Below are 18,070 nucleotides of genomic sequence, written 5' to 3'. Positions count from 1 at the left end.
TGAATTCTAGCAACCATCAGCTTTATAAGGGAATGTCAACAGCGAAAATTTGTGCCTGACCGAAACTTGAAGCCTCATTTCCCGTTTTAAGCGAGCGGTCACCTAAATTGCCTTTCTTTTTCTTCTTTATGTTCAAGCACTTTCTCTTTCCACAGGAAGCTTCCTGGCGCTCCAAAGCAGTGGTGGAGAGCAGAGCGGCCAAGAGTCGCAACCCAAGGCCTAAACACGATGTCCCGTTCCCACCACCCAGGCATCAAGGAAATCGCGGGGAACGCGGAAGAGAGATGCAAAGAAATTCAATGATTTATTTAGTAATTGTTTTGTTTTTATTTTTGTTATTTTTTGTTTATTTTTTAATTACCATTAACACCACCGAGAGCACAGGAAACCAACGTCGCGAGGACGTCGCCGGACTCAGTGAGACTATCGATTCATAGTTCTCTGCATTCCGATGACCAGAGAATATAGCGGTTCCAAGAGAGGAAGAGGCGGGGATCAACTCCTCATGGCAGGAACACCCCAACTATGAGGTAGATTGAGAAAGGCACTATAATGGAAATTGTTTGTATTTGGCATTATGGACAACTCCACAATGGCGTTCATTAAGGAAGTGCCAGAAATCAAAGACATTTTTCTCGCCGTCAGCAAACGAGTAGTGAACTGCGTGTTCACAAATCTACGTCATGGAGTACGTTTTCGTTTGTGGGAAGTATCTCGATTCCAGAAATAGGAGTAGGTGAGGAGGTATATGATGAGGTGTAATTAGGGCCGGCATCTGTCGACCGCTTTGGCTATTCGTGCACGAGCCACACTCATACCCAATGTTCCATATGTTGTCGTTCCTGTGTCAGAACATTTACTCGCACTTTAGTTAGGTAATTCCTTTATAGAGAAGAACATCTTAATTGATAAATACGATATTGCAATGTCTGTGTTGTTAAGAAGAACGAGGCAATGTTCCTTTGGATACCCAATCATGTCAGAAGGAGCAGCGACTGCGGCGATTACAGCCTTTAGGAAATACATGAAATAAATTGGCAGTTGTCAATATCAACATCGATCGGCTATATAAAGGTACACTCCTGGAAATTGAAGTAAGAACACCGTGAATTCATTGTCCCAGGAAGGGGAAACTTTATTTACACATTCCTGGGGTCAGATACATCACATGATCACACTGACAGAACCACAGGCACATAGACACAGGCAACAGAGCATGCACAATGTCGGCACTAGTACAGTGTACAATGAAGGCTGCTATTCTCCCATGGAGACGATCGTAGAGATGCTGGATGTAGTCCTGTGGAACGGCTTGCCATGCCATTTCCACCTGGCGCCTCAGTTGGACCAGCGATCGTGCTGGACGTGCAGACTGCGTGAGACGACGCTTCATCCAATCCCAAACATGCTCAATGGGGGACACATCCGGAGATCTTGCTGGCCAGAGTAGTTGACTTACACCTTCTAGAGCACGTTGGGTGGCACGGGATACATGCGGACGTGCATTGTCCTGTTGGAACAGCAAGTTCCCTTGTCGGTCTAGGAATGGTAGAACGATGGGTACGATGACGGTTTGGATGTACCGTGCACTATTCAGTGCCCCTCGACGATCACCAGAGATGTACGGCCAGTGTAGGAGATCGCTCCCCACACCATGATGCCGGGTGTTGGCCCTGTGTGCCTCGGTCGTATGCAGTCCTGATTGTGGCGCTCACCTGCACGGCGCCAAACACGCATACGACCATCATTGACACCAACGCATAAGCGACTCTCATCGCTGAAGACGACACGTCTCCATTCGTCCCTCCATTCACGCCTGTCGCGACACCACTGGAGGCGGGCTGCACGATGTTGGGGCGTGAGCGGAAGACGGCCTAACGGTGTGCGGGACCGTAGCCCAGCTTCATGGAGACGGTTGCGAATGGTCCTCACCGATACCCCAGGAGCAACAGTGTCCCTAATTTCCTGGGAAGTGGCGGTGCGGTCCCCTACGGCACTGCGTAGTATCCTACGGTCTTGGCGTGCATCCGTGCGTCGCTGCGGTCCGGTCCCAGGTCGACGGGCACGTGCACCTTCCGCCGACCACTGGCGACAACATCGATGTACTGTGGAGACCTCACGCCCCACGTGTTGAGCAATTCGGCGGTACGTCCACCCGGCCTCCCGCATGCCCACTATACGCCCTCGCTCAAAGTCCGTCAACTGCACATACGGTTCACGTCCACACTGTCGCGGCATGCTACCAGTGTTAAAGACTGCGATGGAGCTCCGTGGCCAACACCGCGGTTCTGGTGTGTCCGCTGAGCCGTGCGTGTGATCATTGCTTGTACAGCGCTCTCGCAGTGACCGGAGCAAGTATGGTGGGTCTGACACACCGGTGTCAATGTGTTCTTTTTTCCATTTCCAGGAGTGTATGACGACAGTGAAACTCGACAGTGGAACTCGAATCCACGATTCGCGCTTTACGGTTTACCAGGCAGCTACTTTCAATTACACTGTCCTTCCCTGTACAGGAATTACATAATGTGTGTACGCGTACAGGTCGTGACGCAGAAACGATGACATACGGAAGTTTGAGTCGGGCTGCGGCTCATGCGCGAATAGCCAAACTAGTTAAGATGATCGCTAGCGTAAATCGGGAAATCCAGGTTCTAGTACAGGTTCGCCACAAATTTTACTATTGTCATTCTCTTATAGAGCTGACGGTTGTTCTATTTGCTACTGTGAACACATGTATGCATTCTTCGAGATTCCGTTGTGGGCTCAGGATATTATGGTTAGCTCCCCAGCCGTTATTTACAGTTTATGCAATTATTTGATATGCCACATAGAGATTAGCAGGATTTCATCGCTCTTCTTCTCTCTCTCTCTCTCTCTCTCTCTCTCTCTCTCTCTCTCTCTCTCTCTCTCTTTCTCTCTCTCTTTTCCATTCTAGACAGGATATTTCTTATCCTCTTCGCTGGTTGTCCCTTATGTTTAACAGGGTATTGTTGCTTTTTGTATCTTCATTATGAATATTTTGGCGACTTTCACACTGTTAAAAAGGTTCTGCATGCGTTACCCACGGATTTATCCAGCATAGAGTCCCCATGAGACCAAAATTCAACGTCGCATTTGTTTGTTTCGTGTTAAGGATAGCTAGTTTCACTGTGTTTCAATTTCGCCACACTCTCGTTAACGCTTGCTGCAATGCCGATATGCGGTTTCACATGCATAGCCGTATTCTGACGTCTATCCTCGCCGATAGATTTACTTTTATCGTTTGCTATGCCACTCTCCATTCCGTTCCTATGCTCTTTGGCAATAAGTTCACTAGCGCTTGCTGCCATCTCTAAATGCCGTTCCATTTCCATAGCATCTTTCTGAAGTTCAATCAGAGGTCTACACATTTTGCGTTGGCCTGCCAATAATTGCCTGTTACCCAGGTAGGCAAGTTGCCGCACGTTGCCAGCGCAACGGTCTGGCTGCCTTACTCCCATACGAACCTAGCTACGCCAAACCCAAATTAGAGGGCCGTTGGCGGCCGAGCGGTTCTAGGCGCTTCAGTCTGGAACCGCGTGACCGCTAGTGTCGCAGGTTCGAATCCTGCCTCCAGCGTGGATGTGTGTGATGTCCTTAGGTTAGTTAGGTTTAAATAGTTCTAAGTACTAGGAGACTGATGACGTGAGATGTTAAGTCTCATAGTGCTCAGAGCCATTTGAACAACCCAGATCAGCTGAAGGACTCTAGCTTGGCTGTCCGTCTTCCCGCTTGGTAAGCTACGTGACAGTTTAACCTGTGCGCCCTCATTGTCGTGTTATGAGTACTGTTCGGAAGTTGCTGGAAAGTCTTTTTGTGTTCGTGTATGACAAGGCGAAGCACAATGAAATATTTCATCATTTTGGGTCATTATAGGCTAGGAAATCTTGGATTTTGTAATTTTTTTCTTTCCGTTTTGGTGTATTTCGTGCTTATTCATTTACTTCCATATCAAAACTTTTCTCTGCAACTTCTTCTCTTTCGACTAACAGGCCTGTTCTCAATTCGTACCGTCGTCAGGTCACCTCTAATTCATGTTTCCTGTAGTAAGCAAAACTATCTCAGAAAGCTGAGATCCTTAGCACCTAAGAACGTGAAGGTGTCTGTTACACTGCAACACCAATGTATTGAAAGTCTAGTTTCTGTAACATTCTCGTGTTGCAGCCAAATATGATCCCAGTTATATATGTTTTAATTACTTTTTCCAGGATGTGTATTACGCGTTCGCTGAATTTATTCAGTGGCCAAAATAGCTCACTCTAGGTTCCCCAAGTGCATTCTAGCGAATACGAAGTTTTTGTATGTTACGTTAAACTGAAAAGTCGGTGTTTCAAAGAAGAAATTTTTCTTTTATACTTAGCCTTCTTTGCATACCATCAAATGTGGATTTAATATCTAATGAGGCACATTTTACCTACAATTAATCAAAGTTTTCCCTAAATTTAGAAAGCCTATATACATCTAATTGGCCTTAAGTCCTTAGCACACCATTCCATGTATTTGGCAACCCTAAATTTTTTTCCTTCATCACAATATTTATGGGGCGAGGAAATTTTTGATCAAATTTGCTAAATGTAATAATGTAGTAGAGGTTCCAGAATGAGTGTTTTTACACAATTTTCATTGTGATACACCTACCAATTTGATAGAAGCCGCCTCATAAACTCGCGAAAACTTTTGCCCTGCTAGATTTGGACTCCGTTTCGTGACTCCTATATATTCCCCAATTGTTATTTCCTCTTCAGTCTCCTTTACGTTTCATTTGTTCATTTTACCGCTACGACGGTTATGGTAAATGAGCTGCAGTTGAACTATCTACGTAGAGATACGAGTATACGAGGATAGTCAGGTTGGATTGATAGCGTAACCTGTTGGCCGGTTCAGCAAGCTGAACCGGTCCCGTGAAACTTGCCAGACTTGCGGAAAATAAAAATGGCCTGCTTTAACTACTGTCCTTCAATGTAAATGTACTCCTATGTCTAGTTGCTGCTTTGATAGTTGCAGCGGAGATAAGGAGGAAGCGGTGTGGAAGGAGAATTTGTACACTCGTGTGTTCAGCGTGACGTATATTATCAAATGGTTCAAATGGCTCTGAGCACTATGGGATATAACATCTGAGGTCATCAGTCCCCTAGAACCTAGAACTACGTAAACCTAACTAACCCAAGGACATCACACACACCCAAGCCTTAGGCAGGATTCGAACCTGCGACCGTAGCGGTCGCGCGGTTGCAGACTGTAGTGCCTAGAACCGCTCGGCCACCCCGGCCGCAAGTATATTATCACTGACATTGAAAGCAACATCATAAAATCACTTATATTTTTTTGTCAGCATCATCGCTCACCTTGATGGTGCCTTGCTCTTAGGTGACAGTCTGAGTAACTTTCACATGCACATTTCTCATACTTCCAGACAGTGGTGCATTCACAGTTCGGTCAGATCACCCTGATAGAATAGTTGCATATTTTATTACTGCCTGATCGAATAGTTTCAGTGGCCATATGTGCAGGCCGTCTATGGGCACAATTTTACATCAGTTGTTGAGTGGAAGTGGACATGGAGTGTGTTCTGGGATGGTTTTTATACACAACATACAACTCATGACAGCAGACAGTTACGTAATAAGGCATGTGCTTTTGTAATTCTACTTTAGCTATTCGAATGCCATTTAAATTGCCCTGCCAAACGTTTTCAGATCACACTTCTTCTCTGACACAATAATCTGTCCCATATAAATTAAGCAGTTTTCTGATCAGTTTGAGTGACTCTTCGTACCGCATATTACAGACCCTCACACATCTCAAGCCAATATCTGCGTAAATTATTAAGACTGTGCTCACAGATACAAGACCGCCCACACCAATGGGCAAGTGTAGCCGTCCCCCCTTCTACCCTTTCCGCTATCTGTCAGGGAAACGAAAAAAATGTGTATTGAAGTGTTTTTCTTTCAAGAAAGCGATTTAAAAGTCGGTATCACAGAGGTTTTTAAGATCGTAGGTTGTAAAAATTTTTATGGTTACTTCCAAGTCACCATTCGTCTTCAGAATTATTACAAATATACCACACCCCCAGGTCTAACCCCCCGTGCTGCCTAGAAACGGACGCCCTGAAACAGATAAATCATTACAATTACATTTTTTGCTATCAGTGTTCCTGACTCTTCGTCTACAAACTGGTTGGGTTGGCAAGTTAATTGGCTATCGAATAGCTAAAGTAAAAGTTCAATAGCAGGTATCTTCTTACGTAACTGTCTACGATGGTAGAACTTACGTTATGTACAACGACCAACCCAGCACATGCTTCTTGTCCAATTCCACTCGATATCAGATGGAAAATTGTGCCCTTAGATGTTCTGTACATTTGCCTGCTGAAAGAAGTCATCAGGGAGTAACGACTTATGCAACTGTTCTACGAGAGCTATTCGGAAAGTAAGGAACGATTGACCGCGAAATGGAAACTACAGTAATAATCGAAACTGCGAAACTGTTTTTTTTTTCATGGTTAGCTAGTCTTTCCAGCTATTAATCTGCTTAGTCGCCGCTGACACTTAGACATCTGTCTTAGCGTTGTACCAACTTTTCAACACCTTCGTCATGGAAGGTAGCCTCCTGTGTTTTCCGACAATTTTCTACGCTGTACTGCAGCACGTTCTCCGTGCCGTTGTCTTCATATCCATCCGTCCGTTTGAGCAGAGATGAAACTTGGAGAGAGCCGGGACCGGGATGTACGATGGGTGATCAAGCATTTCCCAATGGAAAGCTTGCACAGACATCTTCATTGCCCCTGCAATGTGGGACCGAAGACTGTCATGAAGAAATCAGAAATAAGAAGAGTGACGTGAATCTATCCACTGGCTTACTAGAGATGCTGCCCAACACATCTATGCAACGTTTAATGGGTTTTTCACTGTGGTTTCCATTCACGACCGATCGTTCCTTACTTTCCGAATAGCCCCCGTATTAGGACGCTCTGACCAGACAATGAATACTTACACCAAGTTCACTGCGTCGTTAATTTAATACCTAACATTTCCGCATCAAGAAACTTTATTTAGGTCATCAGTCATCCACTTCCGAATAGCGAGGGGCGTAGGCTTTCCGAATTTATTCTCAAAACCGAATGTCAAGTATCGTCTCTTCGAGGAGGCCATGTTACTCTAAATTCATTCAGTTCACACACCCCCTTCAGCGCAACCAGCACTTGGCAGTAAACAAGTGCTCTATTGCATACAGCAGCAGCACATTACCGTACGCAACAGGTGCAGACATGGACTGAACAAGACGCTGCTGGCAGCAACACTGTCTCATTGTGATATTGGTTTCTAAGTTTCATAATACAACGTTAAAGATAACAACAGTTGTTACTTATGTGAGGAACAACATTCCTAAAGTATAAACTTTAAATTTTCTATCTCTGCTTACCATCTTACATGAGGATTATACAGCATGAGTCATCGAACGGGAAACGGTATACAAAGTGAATTTAGAGGTAAGATTCAGGATCACAAGAGGAAGTAAAAGCACTTCCTCAGGGTTGTGTACCGAACGTTGGCACATTTGTGACCTTGTGGTTTGTTTGGTTGCAACGGTGGCGCCACCTGTTGGTCGTGGTAGGGAGACGTGAGTCAGGAGCGAGACAGTCGGTGGCAAGCCAGTTAACGAGATAGTTGGGCAAGCACTTTTAATGTGGACTGGACCACGAGTTGTCCAGTTAGTAATAGGAAAAGTGTGTTTTGCTCGGTCCGATATCCGATCTTGTGACTTATTAAATTGCGGTCGTACGACCGTTCGAAAAAATGCTTGTAACGTTACCACTCTTAAAAGTAATTCATTAGGCGTGACACAGCACAACACTTGTTTTACAATCCCATTCATTAAAAGCCAAATAAATTGCTAGTGTACTCGTTGAAGGGTTCTCTTCAACCTGATGCAGCATGGCTTCCTGCAGTTCGGCTGTTACGTATCTCCGTGGAGCATCACAGCTACACCAGCTGACGGTGAAGGTACCCTTTCCTCTAATACATTGGGTAATTGTGACGAAAAGTACAGGGTGATTCAAAAAGAATACCACAACTTAAGGAATTTAAAACTCTGCAACGACAAAAGAGAGAGCTAAGCACCATCTGTCGGCGAAGTAAGGGAGCTATAATGTTTCATTTTGTTGTGCATTTGTTCGATTGAGGCGCTGTTGACTAGGCGTAAGCGTCAGTTGATGCTAAGATGGCGACCGCTCAACAGAAAGCTTTTTGTGTTATTGAGTACGGCACAAGTGAATCAACGACAGTTGTTCAGCGTGCTTTTCGAACGAAGTATGGTGTTAAACCTACTGATAGGTGGTGTATTAAACGTCGGTATAGACAGTTTACAGAGAATGGGTGTTTGCGCAAAGGGAAAAGTTCTCGACGGCCGAGAACGAGTGATGAAAATGTAGCACGCATCCAGCAAGCATTTGTTCGCAGCCCAGGAAAATCGACTCGGAGAGCTAGCAGAGAGCTGCAAATTCCACAATCAACTGTATGGAGAGGCCTACGAAAAAGGTTAGTTATGAAACCTTATCATCTGAAAATGGTTCAAGCACTGTGTGCAGCTGATAAGATAAAAGAATCGATTTCTGTGATTTTATCCTTGCTCAAATGGAAACAGATGAATCTTTCGTTTCAAAGATTGTGTTTAGTGATGAAGCAACTTTCCACACTAACGGGAAAGTCAACCGTCACAATGTCTGTATACGGGGCACTCAGAATACGCGGGAAACAACTCAGTATGAACGTGACTCGCCTAAGGTGAACGTTTTGTGTGCCATTTCAGCCAATAAAGTTTTTGGTCCCTTTTTCTTCCAAGGTGCTACTGTAACTGGACTACAGTATCTGGCGATGTTAGAGAATTGGCTGTTCCCTCAGCTCGAACAAGAAGCACAACAATTCATATTTCAGCAGGATGGAGCGCCACCACATTGGCACTTATCTGACCGTAACTACCTGAACGTCAACTACCCGAGGCGATGGATCGGCCGCCAGGCAGCCCGTAACAGAGCACTTCGTCACTGGCCTCCAAGAAGCCCTGATCTTACCCCCTGCTATTTTTTCTTATGGGGGTATGTTAAGGATATGGTGTTACGGCCACCTCTCCCAGCCACCATTGATGATTTGAAATGAGAAATAACAGCAGCTATCCAAACTGTTACGCCTGATATGCTATAGATAGTGTGGAACGAGTTGGAGTATCGGGTTGATATTGCTCGAGTGTCTGGAGGGGGCCATATTGAACATCTCTGAACTTGTTTTTGAGTGAAAAATAACCTTTTCAAATAGTCTTTGTAATGATGTATAACAGAAGGTTATATTATTTTTCTTTCATTAAATACTAATTTTTAAAGTTGTGGTATTCTTTTTGAATTACCCTGTATATGCGGCGGAGTCGTACGTTGTGGAGAACGATCTTGATAAAGGCGACGAGCAGCTCTTCCATTAAGGGGGGTAGGATATCAAACGGGCAGACTTGGAGCAGGAGAGTCACCACACGACATTTTAATTGCTACTGTCTATACTTTTACAAATAAATTCATAAAACTTTGCTACCATGACCAGAAAGGATTCAGGACTCACACGTAGTGGAAGTTCAAAAACGTAGCAAAATACCTTTTTTTAGTGTGAAATTTCATCATTTTTGTACTTATTACTGGCTGCATTCTTTGCTATAGGTACATTTTTCTTCCTAATTAAGCGAGATTCTTCGGTGAATTTTTCATAGCATACAGACAGTAGTTACAGGTGTATGAAACTCTAGAATTCTCCAAATCTATTAAAAAACTGTGGGAAAAACTTGAGTTTTTTTCTAAGTACGAAGTTTAAAATGTAAAGGTTCATTCATTGTTTCATAAATTAAATAACTTCTAGAGTTTCATACACCTGTAACTATGGTTTGTATGCTGTGCAAAAGTTATCGAAGAATCTCTCTTACTTAGGAACAAAAGTGTACCTATAACAACAAATGCAGCTAGAAGTAAGTGAAAAAATGATGAAATTTCACATGTAAGAAAAATGTGTTTGGTTACGGTTTCGAGCTTCCACTGCTATTGGCATGAATCATGAATGCTGCTTGGTCATGCTGTTAAAGTTTTATGATTTTATAAGTAAAAGTATACACAGTGGAAATTAAAATGTCCTGTGGTGCCTCTCCTGTTCCAAGTAGGCCCGTTTGACGTCCTACCCCCCCCCCCCCTTAACGCCATTCACGAGAATCATATCAGTGCATTCTGCAATCGTGTACTCAGCCCCATGTTGCTCTGACACTCACATAAACGTCAAATGACATCAGCCGATCCGACGTTACCACCCCCACGATAACTACCCTGTTGTTTACCTACCTATAAAACATGTTTTTGAACGGCTGTGACACGGAAACGGTACGATTCCGGACATGAGTTGCTGCTCAGAATATTATGAGCCCACTTCCCTCTACAAGAGAGTTTTAAAACGGGAAGTTCGGAACACTCTGACCTCAGTGTTGTCCACCAGCTAAGTAACTGCTGTAACTGTGTTTGAGATGTATGAATATTTCGACCATTATTTTAAACAATTCCGATACGGCGCCCACAGGCGGTGCCTCTGTTTAATCATTGTGCATATTGAACAACTGATAGTTGCTGGCACTTTTGTCCTGCACGTGTAGTTGTAAGCGCAAGTAATATTTTGAGCTAGTGGCCAAGACTGGCATACATAATTGAGCTAAGGGTCAGTGAGTCCACGGGAAATTGTCTAATACACCGTGGACTGGTGATCCTGCTGATTGTCAACATTTAAGGGGAGTTGGAACGACATATCCGGAAAATGTTAAATTTAGCGACTTGGCTTCCCTATACTTCTCGAACGACTGTAGCCATTGAAATGAAAGTCTTGCAGGACATTTTAAACTATAAGTTCTCAGTCTACTGAACTACAATAATTACATTTCAGCCACTGCTTTCGGAAGTACCATATTTTAATAACACGGTTCAAATTTTGTGTACTACTTCTTTTGTACATTATCCTAAATAATTTTAAGTACACGTAACAGTACGTTCTTCTTTTAGTTCAGTAGACTCGGAATATGTATGTTATTACTCCTTGAAAATTTTAATACTCTGCTCGAAGTGGATTCTGAAATTTAGGTAAAAATGCAACAGAAAATGTTAATGTTTAGGAACTGCTACTAAAGTTTCAAAAGACTGTAACTCAATTAATGTATGCTTACTTTTTTTTACATTTAGTAACTCAGAAGCACCCTGCACCATACTGTACATTATCCTCTTCATGTTTTTCCCAGTTTTTTCTTATTTTCTTCCTTGTGGACTCCTTAGTGGCCAACGGTTCTGCATACTCTGCTTTATCAATGTGAACCTTATCTATGCGTTCAATTTCTCTGATGCAGTTTGCTCCAGGATTAATTCCCATAATCTGTAGCACTTTCTCCCAACCAATGTTGTCATCATTAAAAGAATAATAGCATCAATGACCCCCCCCCCACACACTTAAGTGTCTTCATTCCAACAAAAACATTTTTTGGTAATCGAGTCCATATAGGAGAACTGAACGACTCATTGGGAGTTTGTGTCTAACCATGGAGACACTTCTTCAGTAATTCAGGATTTGCCAGGTCTCTGTAAACAGGTTTTATGATATCCATGACAGCCGCTGGGATGGAATGTTTACTGCTGTGTGAACTGTTTGAGTACTGGGCATTGCGATAATTGCAACATGAATCAAGTCCTAGGAGGGCAAAGGTGGTGTACTGGTTGCTGGAATTTCATCAGTTGACAGTCTGAGGAAGAAGGTAGCACATACTGCCTGTTTCATTTTCAACAAATCCTCAGTATTATTCCTGACGGCCATCCCATAATGCTGCTGTAGTTCATCAATCATTTTCTCTGTCAGCCAGCCTTTTCTGGTTTTACCATCAGAATATTTCTTGTCTCTCAAACTTAGTTTCAACTTGTTCAAACTGGTGCCCATCCCTTTCTGGACACGATCTATATAACACAGCAATTCACAGCCTTCTATACAAACAATTACCGATTTTATTAGATCGTAAACTTTTTAATGCTTTCAACCGGTTTAGATTACATTTAAAAATAAAATAAAGTAGTTCCCATGTGAGTTTAAAAGCATATATATATATATATATATATATATATATATATATATATATATATATATATATATATATATATAATTTTTTCGGAAAATTGTAAATTTTGTAATGAGATAAAAGTCACAAAATGTGAAAAAAATTTGTTTCCATTCTAACTCACCTTAACTGCCGAGTGTGAGCTTAGTAATGTATGCTGCAGGTAATGGTAATTCACAAGAAGTTAAACGAACTTTTCTTTTTGTAATTTAAGAATGGGCGCCGTCTTTTGTTGGTTATTTGCTAAGTCCAGCTATTTGCGGTAGAATTATAACGGTTACTAATGCGCATTAACTCAGATTTCTTTTGAAATTACATGAGCTCTGATGTTGTGTACACCATTACGTAGTCGTGTCAGTTGTGCTGTGAATTGTATGGCCTATGATGCATACGAGTCAGTAACATTACGTGCCACTGTAACAGTTGACCAGATCTGCTCTCACACAGCTGGCCGAGCGGCCAAGCAGTTCTAGGCGATACATTCTGGAACCCCACGACCACTACGGTCGCAGATTAAAATCCTGCCTCTGGCATGGATGTGTGTGATGTCCTTGGGTTAGTTAGGTTTAAGTAGTTCTACGTTCTAGGGGACTGATGACCTTAGCAATTAAATTCCATAATGCTCAGAGCCATTTTTTTGCGCTTACACCCATGGAATAAACAACATGATTGTTGGTACTTACATCTGAATCAGCCGTATACTTTGTCAAATTTAATTGGTACATCTTAGTCTTTTACCACCGTCTTTTCAACTATTAGTTGAACTTCGGACATTTGTTAAGCAGTAGTGCATTGCGTTTGCTTTAACTGTAAATAACTGAGTTGCACTTTTTTTAATTTTAATTCGAGCTACCATTTCATATTGCCGTTGATTCTTAACTAATTGTGTTCTTGTACTGCAGCAGAGTATTAACTTGGCTTGGGTGTGAGCACACGTTCTTCACCTTAAAAGATTATATGATGTTTCAGTGTATCATATTGCCATTCACCCAGACCTCGCTCCACAACCCCAAGTGCTACAGTTGCCGAATACTTGCTGTGGTGTTGCGAGTACTTAGCTTTGCTACAGACAGCTCTGGAGGGAAATGCTTTTTGTACTCATCTTGCGTTGGCTTTCAGAGGAGAGACGCACAAGCGTTTGTGTTTTATGCAACACTATCCTCTGATAGTCTTTGTCGTTAGCTTTCCTCATCTTTGAAGCTATCCGGTGGAAGAGGCTGTTAAGGCCCATTTACCTATTGACATTACCTATTTATATTACCTCCGTTGATGCTTCATACGTCAGGTGAAACACTGAAGTATAAAATTTTCCATCACGATTGCAACATCCCCATAATTCAATGGAATAAAACGCTTGCACTCGTAGTTTGTAACGAAAGCTCTTTTCAATGGAATTAAAAGTAACTACTAAACACCCTTGTCCCATACATTACAAAATAGTGATACAAACACTTTGCGTCTACATGCAAACTTGTGCAATATACAAACAGAATTTCACGACTACCAAGAGATTGGGGAAGTATGTTAGTGGGGTTGGAAGCAAGAAGAAACACTGTTAAGTAATTATTCGATGCCATGCTGTAATCAATTCGTCTGAGTATTCAGAAGATTCAAAGTGGAAATCTCTGTTGATTAACACAGAAACTAAAGTGTAGATGTAGGCAAAGCGCAGCTCAACACTTTCAGACTTTTATACGTTGAGGTTTATATTAATCGGCGGATTGCTATTGCACCCGTGAATGAGGGAGCGTGGGTCGACTTATAGTGTGTCAGTGCCTGATCGGCGTAGGAAGGGAAGGAATGACGGTAGAACTAACCGTTACGCGATGAAAACCGCGCCGACCTTGACAGTTAGAGCTATGAGGTGGATGGCTCATCACACAATGGATAGACGTCAAATTCTGCATGTATTGCAGCTATTTCACTGGTATCTGCTCCAATTGCACCCAAATGTCAGTTCCATATTATCACGGTCGTCATCATGTGCTGCATATTCAACTTCACTCTCCAGATCAACATTTATTGTGATATTTTCTATTGACTCTTCCATTAATCCATCTCTGTGGCAATATACATTTTCAGTTCCTTTCACACGCTCCCAAGTTTTTAACCAATCAAGTTGGGCAGTCTTCGATAGAGACAGTTTACTTGCCTTAGGGTAGTAAATTTATAGAAGAAACCTTTTTTACATTTTTTGTTACATCGCTGTATAGCCTTAAATCACCGTGATATGATGGGAGCCTAAAATAGTATATCCTTACGCTTTAAAGTCGCACCTGCTTTAAAAACAATCTTTGACTTATAAAAGCTCTTTTGTTATTAAGCTCGATTAAAAACTGGTTTTGTTCTGAAGGAGCCATTCAGCTATGTCCTTTGTGCCAAGTGTTATCAAGAACATTACAATCAGCTGGGATGTTATGAATCAGTTTCTTGTGCAGTCATTTATGATAATTGCCACATTCATATAATCGCGATAATTGTGGGATTTAGATTTCGAATCACGAATTAATTCAGCTCACTCTATGAAACGCGTTGCTCCTCCACTGTGGACAAAAACAGCTCTTTAACCAGTCTTACTATTACTCATTATACCCGGAACTTCTTCATGATGGCTGCTGTTTCTCATGATGCAACACTGACGCACGCACGACTTTTACGTAGTTTGTTTGTCCCTTTTTCAATACTTCTAACTGCTCTCAAGCAATCTGCATGCTTTGCAACAATTTCGGAACATTCTCTTCTGATGTTTCTCTTATTTTTTAATTCTCTAAGCGAAATATCTTTATAAATTTTCCTTGATGTTCTCCGCTCCTCTTGAAAATTCATCTCAGTTTCTGAAAAGCAGCTACCTCAACCTTAAAATTTCCTTCTTCTGATCGTAATACACAAAACGAATTCTTCGAATAAGTTGTTCATTGAAATCACCTAGAGAAACTACTATTCTAGAACGCCTTTGTCATTCTGGAGTTTAAGCTTTTACCTGGTTTCCTTCGCGTAGTAAAAGTTTTTGAGAATGAATTTTACCGTTATTCTCAACTTCACTGCCATATCTGCGTGCCGCAGGACTGCTTCCTGCAGATGTATCACTTCCTGAATCTATCTGTGTTTTTATTTTTTTTCTGTCGACATTGTGTAACATTGAATATAAGATCTTGTGGGCCTGAATGTGTCCATTTTCGCAACATCGTCCTCTTGTTTTTCAATTTCAGGGGTATTAACGATTATGGATAGCACAGCACTGTACTATTGACACCTCGCGGGGGTACGCTAAACCATTTGACGGTGTGTGAAGAGCTGACACTGAAGCACTGACCGTGCGACGCGTTTTCCATATTCAGCTACTACTTGTTTACTGCGAAGACACTGATAACGGCCATGAGAAGCCAAGTGCAGAAATAGCCTGGCTGGATAGGGCACAATCGTATGCCGTATACTAACTAGCCTGTTCATTGCTTCAGTACAGTTCCCCTATTTTTTCGTCGCTAAATGAAGAAAGGCATCCAAATCTATGTCACCGCATGTCACTGAAGGGTCCTTCGATATTTTCCAGAGACCTTTTTGCGTGTTGTTGTTTGGCATTCATAAAGCAGACCATTTGCTACTCCCGTGTGGTATTTGATTGAGATTGCCAGAATGCTCAGGAATTGTATTCGATGTCGAATGTCACTTCTAAATCAGGAATTTCTATATCAGTTTACGTAGTGGTGGACATAAAGGAAATAATCCTTATTTAGCCACTGGGTAACTCATTCGGACAGAACAACAAGATATTTCTTCAATTTTCGGTTGTAACACTATAACCTACCGCTGAGCCAAGAGTAAACCATGATCGTGGTCACAAATTTATGACTACGTGTAGAAGTGGCAGACTCAATGTGAATTTATCTCTCGTCACGGTTTTTCTGCAAAGTTCTGAGAGCGCCCCCGGTCTCACAGTGTCGCCTTTTCTTATTCGTCTTTTCTTACTGCCGTCAACACCAGTCGCCGAGGTACACGTGCATATTCTACATGGTGAAAGATGCGATATTCAATTCTTGCAGATCCACTGGTCATTTGCATTTCTACCAAATACGGATAGGAAAGCTCTCGCAAGTTAAATAACGGCAATAATATTGTTTAATACTGCAGCCACTTTGGCCAATTCGCCGCGAACGGCCGTGGAGGAAGAAGTGGCCGGACTCCTTGAGGCGATCCCCCGAGAAGAGGAACACTGCCGTCATTCTGCAAGCACACAGAGGGAAGCCGGTCCGACGCCGTCGCCTGGCTCAAAGAGGGCACTATGCGAAGCACTTGTCTGACAACGAGAAGCGTGCTGTGCCGAGAGGTGACGGACACCTGCATCCATTAGAACGGAACGCCAGTAATGTACGCTAAAGAGCATCTGAGTTCTTTTGGCCTGGTGGCAGTCATTTTACCTGCCTTAGAAAGCAGGGATGTGCCAACAATTCCAGCACCCCACGGTAAAGGAAGGATCGTTCAAAAAGAGCGGAGAATTGGCACAGGGAGGCGTGTGAAAGAAGCCAGCATTCTTAAGAAGATGTTTTTCTCGACAGTGAGGACATTACTCGTCAATGACGGACGCCATCTGATTTTGCGACTGAGCCCAAACACGAGTCTGTCCATGGCTCACGCAGAGAGAGCGGTTATAAAGACGTGCTGTGTAGCTGCTCTCCCAACAGCCCCAGAATGCAGGAAAACATCTTCAGAATGCGAAATCGTAAAAAGATACCAATTCACGAGCTATACGCCAACTCACGCCAGATAGAAAATTTCCACCGTTCACGGAGAGGCGTGGCTATGAAACGACGATCTATCATTGGGCAACATTGATAATTTCGTCCACCAATGGCAACGCCGAAAGGAAGAATATATTTAGTAATCTGTCCTTTGTCAAAGTCTCATTAATAACCCTTGTACCCGCCAGAATATTGCATTCAAGCATGCAAACTTACATGCCTTAAGTTGTACAGGTGCTTGATGTCAGTTTGCGGGATGAAGTTCATGTCTGATGCACTTGGTCGGCAGTACAGGGACTGTTAATGATGGTTGTGGATAGAGCTGGAGTTGTCGTCCAGTGATGTTCCATATATGCTCTACTGGAGACAGGCCTGGCGATGGAGAAGGGCTCGGCAACATACTTTTCAATTCTGCTCGTGAATGGGAGGAGAACGGGTCGAATCACGAGACTGACCTTCAGTTTTCCAGTCAGGGAGCGTGAGATAACCACGAGAGTGTTCCTGCTGTCGTACGAAATCTCACCACAGACCGTAACCCCATGTGCAGGTCCAGTACACGCCCATCACTGGCACCAAGGCAGAATCAACTTTCATCAGAAAACACAACAGACCCCCATCCTGCCCTACACCACTTGACACCGCTGAAATTGCCAATGGTGGAGGGGGTCAGTAGTATTCACCCTTCAGGGCTTCTGGCCCGGAGTTGTCTTTAAAGTGACCGATTTGTGAAAGTTCGTTGTGTCACTGCGGTGTCATCTGCTGCTGAACTTGCTGCAACAAATGCAGTATGATGTGCCATATGCCAAACACGATGATGGCCTCGTATAGTGTTCTGAATTTTACGGTTCAGAGAGCGGTTTGCATCTGTCTTGGTTGATGCGGATTGGCTACGACGAGTTGAGGAGTGACCCGGTCTAGGGTACGGGAAAGGGCTTTGTCCCAATGGTCGGCTATAATCGTCTGTAACTGAAGCATGAGTAGAACTGTTGTGACAGTTAACTTCTGGCAGCTTAGTGCTTGTCGCTAACTAGTTTTCTTTCTCTGCAGTAATGTGCATGTTGACGAGGGCGTCCACAATAGAAGCATACCGGCGTGTTGTCGTCTAAACTTCTGTTATTCTACGTGGCTTTATGCTAGGCGTGGTAGTTGGT

The sequence above is a fragment of the Schistocerca gregaria genome, chromosome 8, assembly GCF_023897955.1.
Source record: "Schistocerca gregaria isolate iqSchGreg1 chromosome 8, iqSchGreg1.2, whole genome shotgun sequence".
NCBI classification, from domain to species: Eukaryota; Metazoa; Arthropoda; class Insecta; order Orthoptera; family Acrididae; genus Schistocerca; species Schistocerca gregaria.
The sequence above is the reverse complement of the archived record's forward strand: the minus strand, read 5'-3'. Positions refer to the sequence as shown.